We start from the raw sequence: 9,851 nt of genomic DNA, 5'->3' as shown, positions 1-9,851 counted from the left end.
GAGGATTCCTGTGAAATCTCGGTGTGCATCGACACCCTGTTCCACCACACTGCTTAGCTGCACGGGGGAATGTGGAGCACACTCAAACACAGCTAGTCTTGTACATTTCTATCCCTTCACCCATTTCTACAATATGCAGATCAAAACATAGCTCTACTTCATATAACCAAGCAGCATCAAATCAAAAAGACCATTTACCAGGGCTCTCCTCTCCTGCATCATGTGCACCAGAGATGGGCTATATCTCTCTGGAGTGGAAAAGAGGTCTTCACTCGCCATCCCACCAGACGACCCTGCCGTGTGCTCCACATCATCCTGAAACTCGACCTCCTCATCCATGACTTCATCCTTGGAGCTAGGTCCACTATCCGCTGCCTTCAGCCCCACCGAAGTATCCACCTATTGACGGTGGAGGTGGGGTTGCTGCCAAGGATGGCGTCCAGCTCCTTATAGAAGCAGCAGGTCTATGGTGCCCCCTTTGCCTTCTGGTGTGCCTGCTACACCTCCTTTATCTTCACTCAGCACGGCTCCATATCCCATTCGTAGCCCTAATCACACAAGCCATGAGAAAATCTGCCCGTAGTATTGCAGTCCCTACGGCCAGAGTGCAGCTGGGACTGGACAGCCTCCTCTCTGCATACACTGAGCAGATCCAGCAGGAAAGTGTTTGCTGTGTGGAGCCGCCATGGTCAGCTGGGAAGATGTGAGCTCTGCATGCTGAGCCAACAGGAAGTAGAATTTCTAAAATTCCCAAGCATTTAAAGGTTTCAGAGTAGCAGCTGTGTTAGTCTGTATTCGCAAAAAGAAAAGGAGGACTTGTGGCACCTTAGAGACTAAAGGGGGAGGGCTGGATGCCTGAGTGCAGGGTGGCGAAGTTCAAACTGCTGATGCAGAGCTGTCGGTATGGGCTTGTGGGACACCTCCTGAAGACCATTTACAGTGACAAAACCAAGTACGGTGTCTACACTGACACTTTGCTGCAAAAAGCTCTCTGCCGCTCGTCATGGTGGTTTTATTTTGTCAGCAAAACAGGAGAGTTTTGTGGCCAGAGGACACTGTAGTGTGTTCACCTCCACTGTTTTGGCGACAAAAGCTGCCTTTTGCTAACAAAGCTGTGTAGTGTAGACAAGGCCACAGTGTTCACTTTGCACATGCAGGATGCTGTGCATTGCCGACCCAGAGCTCCCCACCTGGATCCCTTCTGTCCCAGCACCATCTGAAATGCCATCCAACCTGTTCAACCGCTGGCTAGCACAGCCGGAACCCTGTGATTGTGTGACGAAGTGGGACTGTTCTTAATGTTTCCTCTGAATACTGTAGGTGTGCCTCAGTTTCCCCTGTGCATTTCTTAAGTCTCTAGGTGGTGGGACAAGGGGATGTAATTGTTGCAGAGCAAAGGGCCAGTGTACATAAATGGCTGACACTCTGTCTCCTGGCAACTGATGGCCTGGGCCCTTCCCCCCTGCAAGCTGAGAGCTAAAGGGTTGGAGAACAAAGGAATCAGGTGACCTCCTGGTCCAGGAAAGGGGCGATCCACAGTTACAGCCCCTGGGAGAGAGGCTACCCGGGAGGAACTGCAGGAGGCAGGAATAGTGGCCCCAGTTGCGGGGTGGGGGGACCATGCCCCAGAAGTAGTAGAACAGGCAGAAATCCGCCCCTTGTCCCTGAAGGACCGGGAGGCCGTACTGGGCCGCTTGGGAAAGGTACCCCGGGATGATTGGGATCAGTTTGTGCTGTGGCTAGTGGAGGTGGGCAGAGAGATGGAGGGTCTAACTCGGGAGGACCAGGTGATCTTATGGCGTAGTCTTTTGGGACGAGGTACCTTGGGAATCGATGTGGCAGGAGTGGCACATCCATTTCTAATTCCCGGACAGGTGGCAAAACCCTTGTTTGGGGTGTACTCTCGTACTGCAGGGATGAATAAGATGAAGCGAGTCCCTGGGGAAACAGGGCGGGATACACTTAATCGCATACAGGCCTGGGCACGGTGCTGGGTGGATCCCCTGGACGGTCCATGGGTGCTGCCACAGGCAGGGGCACCGGGACCTGGTGGGGGTGTGGAGCAGGGCAGGGGTGTGGAATTGCTGGAGAAATGGTTGGAGCTGAGCAATCCGCAGTTCGTGGGGCATTTAAGGTTGCAGCACCCTGAACTTGCTCCCAATCAGCTACCCCAGTTTCTGGAACAGGCAGATGTGTGGAGGCAGATGCATCAGGGGGAAGAGCCAGTCCATGCTATTACTGCGGGGGATCAATACAAGGTGGAAAGGAGTGGGTCAGCCTGGAGAGGAGGAGGTAGAGGGAGAGTTCGTGGCTTTGGGAGGGTAGTCAGGGATGAGCGGGCAGCTATAGAGCAAGAGATCCAGAGACTGCAGGCTAAACTGACTACCCACGATCTTACCAGATCAGGGGGAAAGTGGTCCCGGAGGCCAAGGGACTGGGACTGCCTGAAATGCCAGACATACAATTTTGCATGGAGACAGGAATGTGTTCGGTGCCAGGACCCCCGGTCCCCCCATGAACCAGTGGGAGGGACAGAGGTGGGTACTGCAACTTAGGGGTGCCCTGGGAGGCGTCCTGTCCATGTTCTCAGTTTAGGACGGGATGCATCTGGTCGCCCCACGCTCCAGGGGGCAATCGAAGGGAGTCCCATGAGGGATTTTTTGATAGACACTGGAGCAGCCATCAGTTTAACCACATGGGGGCAGGGGAGACCCTCAGAAGGGACTGTGACAATTGTAGGGGCAACAGGAGGGGAGACACAGTTAACCCTGAGGAGGGGACAAATCAAAGGAATCTGGGGGGAAGGGGAGATTATGTGGGGTTGTAATGATATGCTTAATCTGTTGGGGGCAGGAGATTTACACAAACTGGGACTTGTACTGGATTTAGCCAATTGGGTGTGTTTACTGGGGCAAACACAGGACGGTCAGGGCTATACCATTCCCATGGGGATAGCCACTATGACCATTAAAGCGGCACATGCCCTCCCACCACCCCCGGCTGGGTGGGAACACATCCCTGTGTGGGCTAAGGATAACCTGGATTGTGGTAGGGGCAGCATGGAGGTACTGATGGAGGGAGGGGACCCTCCCCCACAGAAACAGTACCCTATTCCTCGAGAGGCATTGGCAGAGGTGGGGGCAACTATTGAGGAGTTGGAACAGAGGGGACTGATTCGGGCAGTTGCATCCCCTTGTAATGCTGCTGTGTGGCCCGTGAGGAAGCCAAATGGTACCTGGCACCTCACTGTGGATTACAGGGCACTAAATGCTCTGGCCAATTCGCCAGCCTCAGTGGTGGCAGCGTATCCTGAAATGTTGGCCCGTATTGGACCCCAATTCCGAATTTTCACTGTTTTGGACATAGCTAATGGATTTTGGTCTCTGCCACTAGCTACCTCGTGTCAGTATAAAACTGCATTCACATGGGAGGGCAGACAATTCTGCTGGACAGTCCTACCCCAGGGATATAGGGACTCCCCTGCAATTTTTCACAGATACATGAGACAGGCTCTGGAGGGGGTGAATTCAGCAAGGTGCATACAATATGTAGACGACCTGTTGCTAATGTCAGGGACAGAGGAAGAAGACAGGGAACTAACTGAGCAGGTCTTGCAAGCTTTGGCAAGAGCAGGATTGAAGGTCAATGGGAAAAAGGCTCAGATGGGACAGACAAGAGTGACCTACTTAGGAGTGGAAGTGTCTCAGATGGGAAGGGAAATCGATAAGGGACGGGTGCAACTGATCCAGTCCCTGCCACTGCCTACGGATGTTAAAAGCTTGCAAAGTTTTCTGGGTCTAACTGGATTTTGCAGGAATTTTGTGGCCAATTATGCAGAAATAGCCCAGCCTCTATTTGACCTAACCCGAGCCTCAACTTGGGAATGGTCAGAAGAGTGTACTGAGGCAGTGAGAGTGCTAAAGGAAAACCTGGCCAGTGCTCCAGTGCTGGCCTCCCCAGATGGGGAGAAATTCTTTTATCTGTACCCTTTGGTATCGGACACTACCATTGGTTGTGCATTAACACAGGAGTATGGAGCAAAGGACCGACCTGTGGCCTTTGCCTCTCGACTTTTGAGTGCTGTGGAATTGAAGTATGGATGGTGTGAAAAGGTGCTGTTGTGCTCCTACTGGGGGGTAGGGAAATTTAAATACCTTACGGGAATGCAAAAAGTAATAATCCAATCTCATCATGACCCCCTGCGGCTGTTAAATATGCACACTATTTTACAGGAACAAGTAAGTGGGCAGCGTATTGCTAAATGGTTGCTGGCTCTACAGGCAGAAAACATTAAAGCAGAGGTGTTAAAGGAACCCATAGTCTGGGTAGCTGGATTACATCTGGCTGGCACCCCACACCAATGTGAAGCCAGCCCAGGTAAAACCCAACATCAGGTGTTTCGGGCAGCTAATCCCAATCAGGTAAAGGAGGGGACACTGGTATGGTTTTTGGATGGAAGTTGTAGCTATCAAGGGGGACGGAAAACTGCAGGCTTAGCTGTTGTGGGAATCAGAGGCAATGAGACAGTCAGCACCATTGGTTTCTCACTAGAAGCAAAGTCAGCTCAGGAGGCAGAACTAGCAGCCTTGCTAACAGCTTTAAATGAAGTGGATCCCAAATTTGAGGCAGAATGTTGGGTGGTGGTAGATTCAGATTATGTATTTCGTGGTGCCACATTAATGCTGAAATGGTGGGCAGATAATCATTTCAGGGCGACAGACGGCTCCACAATCAAGCATGCTACCTGGTGGAAGCGAGTGGAGGAGCTGAGTCACTGTTTTACACGGATCAATGTGGTGAAGGTAAAGGCACACAAGAAAACAGGACCCCTAAGCAAAGGGAATAATCTGGCCGATGTAGAGGCCAAGCGGGCTGCAACAGAGGCACCCCCATGGCCCTGGGAGCCAGAAGAGAGTGTGCCTGTAGCAGTGTTAACAAGAAGCGGGGTGGATACAGATCGGGGAGGGCGAATTTGAGAGTTGCAGGAATCTGACCCAGGACTGGAAGGCATCATGAAACTTGGGGACAGGCATGTGCCAAAGGTGGAACTAATGGAAGGGATTTGGTGTGTCTTAACAACTGAGGGACCAGTCATGTTGTGCCCTCAGGGAAGTCGGACGGCTTTCTTAAGCTGGGTGCATGGGAGCTTGGCAGGGGGACACCCCGGGTTTGAGGAGGCACTGGGAACTTTAAAAAGGTTGTGCTGGTGGCCAGGAATGGCAGCTGATTTAAAATCACATCTGGAACATTGTTTGGACTGTGCCAGGCACAGCCCACCTCACAAGGTGCTAAGGGGAGAATTAATGAGACAAGCCCCAAGGGGACCATGGGAAAGAATACAGATTGATTACACAGGACCCCTACCACCAGATCACAGGAAAAACCGATTCATGTTGGTGGTAGTGGATGCTTTCAGCCGGTGGGTGGAAGCTTTCCCCACAAAGTATCAAACAGCCCGGGTAACTGCTGCAATACTGGTAAATGAGGTATTCACTCGCTGGGGGGTCCCAAAGGTGATTGACTCAGACCAAGGAGCTGCTTTTCGATCAGATCTGTTAGGGGAGCTATCAGCCCTCACTGGAATCACACAGTTGTTCCACATTGCTTACCACCCCCAGGCTGCGGGGCAGGTGGAACGCATGAACCGCACCATTAAAAGTGAGCTAAGAAAGGGAGTGGAAGTTGGAGGAAAAAACTGGTCACAGTTACTGCCCTTTGTCTTAATGAGAATAAGGGCCCAAGAATCAAAGGGCACAGGATTTTCTCCATATGAAGCTCTCATGGGAAGGCCTATGGAACGGTGGGAAAATCTACTTACCCCAGTACCTGGGGAAGTCACTACACACGGCCTAACACAAGAATGGATTTTAACTTTAATTGACCATGTAAAACAGGTACAGCAGGCGGTGGCCTGGCGAGACAAGCAAGGAGCAGCAAGAGTCAGAGCGTGGTATGACCTGCCTGGGGAGCGTAATCTACCCATGGTGGGAGATCTAGTAATGTACAAGATTCCAGGTCAACACCATCCATTCCCAGCTCCTAAATGGAAGGGCCCTTATCTTGTCCTTGACCAATTAGGGCCCAGTCTGCTATTACTGGGTACAGAGAATGGAGGACGGGAGTGGGTTCACTGCACGCAAATAAAAAGGTACAAACAGGGGATTGGAAAAGGGGACATGTAAATTTTGTTATGTGTGTATTACAGGTTAATTCAAAAAGGAGAAAAGGATGAAAATTCCCTGGCCCTGGATGGAACAATTACTAGTGCTAATCACAATTGTCACATTTACAAATTCTATTCAAATCCCACGATGTAAAGTGTCAAAAAAAAGAAACACATGGACGGCTACACATGCAACCTGTGGTAATAAAGCTAATGAAGACTATGAGAATCTCCCCATAAAAAAATGTACCACTAATACTCCAACAGGAATTTGGCAGTGTCGGTATATGGTTTATAGATTAGATGGGGAAATCCCAACCAGGTGGAGAATATCAAATTTATCAGGAAATATTGCATGGTACTCCCTGGGTGCTGCCATAATTAACAATAGTGAAAAACACAGTTACCCAGCTATGTGGTTTGTTACAGAGGGTCCAAAGAATATAACCCTCTGGTCTCCTGGAGCAAATGAACCCTCTTGGGAAAATAGGGCCCCACATTTAGGGTGTGATGTTACCATATGTAACCACAATGGTACTTCCATGGAAGATAATCCCCAAAGGTGTGATTGTTATGTACATATTACATTAGGCGTAAAATCCCCTTTGGGACGCTGGGTGTACAATGAGTTAACCATTTTACAGAATGTAACCCTACAGGTGATATGAATGCCAAGTTGGAAGAATCCAAATTTAAAGTGGCCACAGCCTGGAGCCAAGAATATTCCCCGACGAGCAAATGTCTGGGAGCCATTGTGGGAGCAGGTGCAGCCAGCACTTTTTAACCTGTCCTTTCACTCTATTACATGGGTGGTATGCCCCAAGGAATGGTGGGTGGACCAAATCCATCCTAATTGTAGTATGTACATAAAAGAATTGAAACAACAATTCAATGCATGGGTGAGGGGACACACCTGGAATCGTCGTCGGAAAAGGGGATTGTGGGCAGCTGGGAACACTATGCTGGGTACATGGAATCTGGGGGACGAGTGGGTAACCAAACAATTAGTAAGCCAAAATGTGAAATTTCAACAACAAATTAATAAATTAATGGCACAGCAACTATCAGCAGTTGCCACAGGGTGGAGGACAGCAGTAGAGGTAAACTTGCAGTTAACTCATTGGGCAGGGGACCTGGTGACATGGGTAAAAAATGGCTTCAGAAGACTAACATGGGAAAAAGTGTGCATAGGTATTCAAAATGCTCAGTTAATAATGTTAATGGATATTATGAGAAATGCTTGGTCAAAACAATGGCCTTCAGTATTAAATCGGGAAGCTAGCCCATATTTATCCACAATTGTAAAAACATACCCATCTACCTGAAAAATAATATCCCCGACCTGTGGGGACAGTTCTTGTGTAATTGTTACTATGATACCATGGAAAGGAAATGCAAATAAGGTGGTTCCCTTGTACCCTATGGGAGTAAGTAGGGAAGGGGGAGCACGTTGGGAGCCACTAGGGAATAGGTGGGGGGCATGGAATGGGGTAAATTGGACTGTCATCACATTAAGCAGTTGTATATCCAGAGGAGGAATATGGATGTGCCCCTCTCCTATGACTATGGAGGAGCAGGATCAATGGCCTATTGCAAAGGGGGGGCATTTAGGGGTAATGTATATGGGGTACGGTGTATTCTGTTGGGAATGTATGCAATCCTGCAATATAACACTAGGAGGCAAAATCCTTCCAGTGTATAACAAAATTATGAACTTCTATACTCTGCCACCTGAACTATGGTGCACCAATGAATCAGTGAACTCAATCGTTATAAACAATCGAACCAGCACCTACTACCCAATACCGTACCAAGTAGTTGAATTGGTTTGGACAATACCAAATTTCACTGTAAATATTCAATAAACACACAATATAAACAAAAGTACACAAAAATTACAAAAGCAACTTGCTGCAAGCAACAACAGTTGGACACACTTACAATACACACTACAGGATGGCGCTAACAAAATTTTAACCTTATCAAAGGAGGAGAAGCAGTGTTTTTGGTGGTGGCCAGGATGTTGGACCATACTGCAGTGGTCAGGACTCTCGGTGTTGCTGTGGAGTATCATAGCAGCTAGTGTATTGTTAACTATATGTGTGTTACATTGCATATGGAAACGATCAAGGGGGGCACAACCCCCTAGAGAACAGCCACTAATTATAACTTATAAGTAATGTAGTAAGCCCCCCCAAGTGTACTAAACAACCTGGACCCAACCTTCTCGAGCCCACTACACTGGGAAGTCTGGAACACTAATTGGAATAGGTGTGGTATGCCCGTACGAGAGAAGGTGCAGGGCACTATACCACACAAGGGGCAGTGGGACAAATGGAGCATCGACACCTTCCACCTCGATGCCTGGCCCTATCAGGAAATGTGTCGCCATATGTCCTATGCTTTTCCAGGAATACCTGGGCAGGAGGATCCCAAAAGAAAAAGAAAAAAAAAGGGGTGGAGTGTTAGGATATAGATATTCAGGCCTGTCTGTAAAGGCCTATACTCTAAGAATTTAGGTGTATTCCTATCACTTGGCTAGTTAGAGGTATAAAAGAAAGAATCAAAATCACTGTCTGCCAGTGTAAGGGCCTTCTCTTACTGTGACAGTCTGAGGCCCTGTTCTTAGGCTAAGGCCTTTGGCTAAGCGACAGAGGCAGCCATAAGCTGGGAAGTGAATGGTCACATCCTCACATTCCAAACTAGTCACATTGAAATAAGGTGCTATTGGGCTGTTAGGAATTTAATCCTGTCCTTATAGTGCCTATCACCTCCAGAGAAAGGGAAGTGCCTAGAAGCTGTAAAAGGAAATTGAGGTTGATAGTTTTCTGTCTGGTAAGAACTCACTTATCAATAGACATAGCTGGGAAACTCTTATGTCTTTACAGATGTAGTTGTGAAATCCTCACTTCTGTATTGTTTTGTCATTATAGTTCCCACTTTGCTATTGTTTATTGGCATGGTCTCTGTCTGGTTCTGTGATTGCTTCTGTCTGCTGTATAATTAATTTTGCTGGGTGTAAACTAATTAAGGTGATGGGATATAATTGGTTAGCTAATCCATGTTAGGATTGGTTAGTTAAATTTTAGTAGAATGATTGGTTAAGGTATAGCTAAGAATATTACTATATAAATTAGGGGCAAACAGGAAGTAAGTTGGGATTCGAAAATAAGGAAAAAAGGAACTTGTATTTAAGCTTGCTGGAAGTTCACCCCAATAAACATCGAATTGTTTGCACCTTCGGACTTCGGGTATTGTTGCTCTCTGTTCATGCGAGAAGGACCAGGGAAGTGAGTGGGTGAAGGAATAAGCCCCCTAACAGCTAGCACAGCCGGAACCCTGTGATTGTGTGACGAAGTGGGACTGTTCTTAATGTTTCCTCTGAATACTGTAGGTGTGCCTCAGTTTCCCCTGTGCATTTCTTAAGTCTCTAGGTGGTGGGACAAGGGGATGTAATTGTTGCAGAGCAAAGGGCCAGTGTACATAAATGGCTGACACTCTGTCTCCTGGCAACTGATGGCCTGGGCCCTTCCCCCCTGCAAGCTGAGAGCTAAAGGGTTGGAGAACAAAGGAATCAGGTGACCTCCTGGTCCAGGAAAGGGACAAAGCCCGGAGGAGGAGGGGCTGGAGGGTGAGTCAGTTTGGGGTTACTGGGGACATGGAGTGAAGTGCAGACTTCATGGAGTGA

The sequence above is a fragment of the Lepidochelys olivacea genome (genome assembly GCF_965140295.1).
Source record: "Lepidochelys olivacea isolate rLepOli2 genome assembly, chromosome: 24".
NCBI lineage: Eukaryota > Metazoa > Chordata > Testudines > Cheloniidae > Lepidochelys > Lepidochelys olivacea.
Note: the sequence above shows the minus strand (reverse complement) of the source record.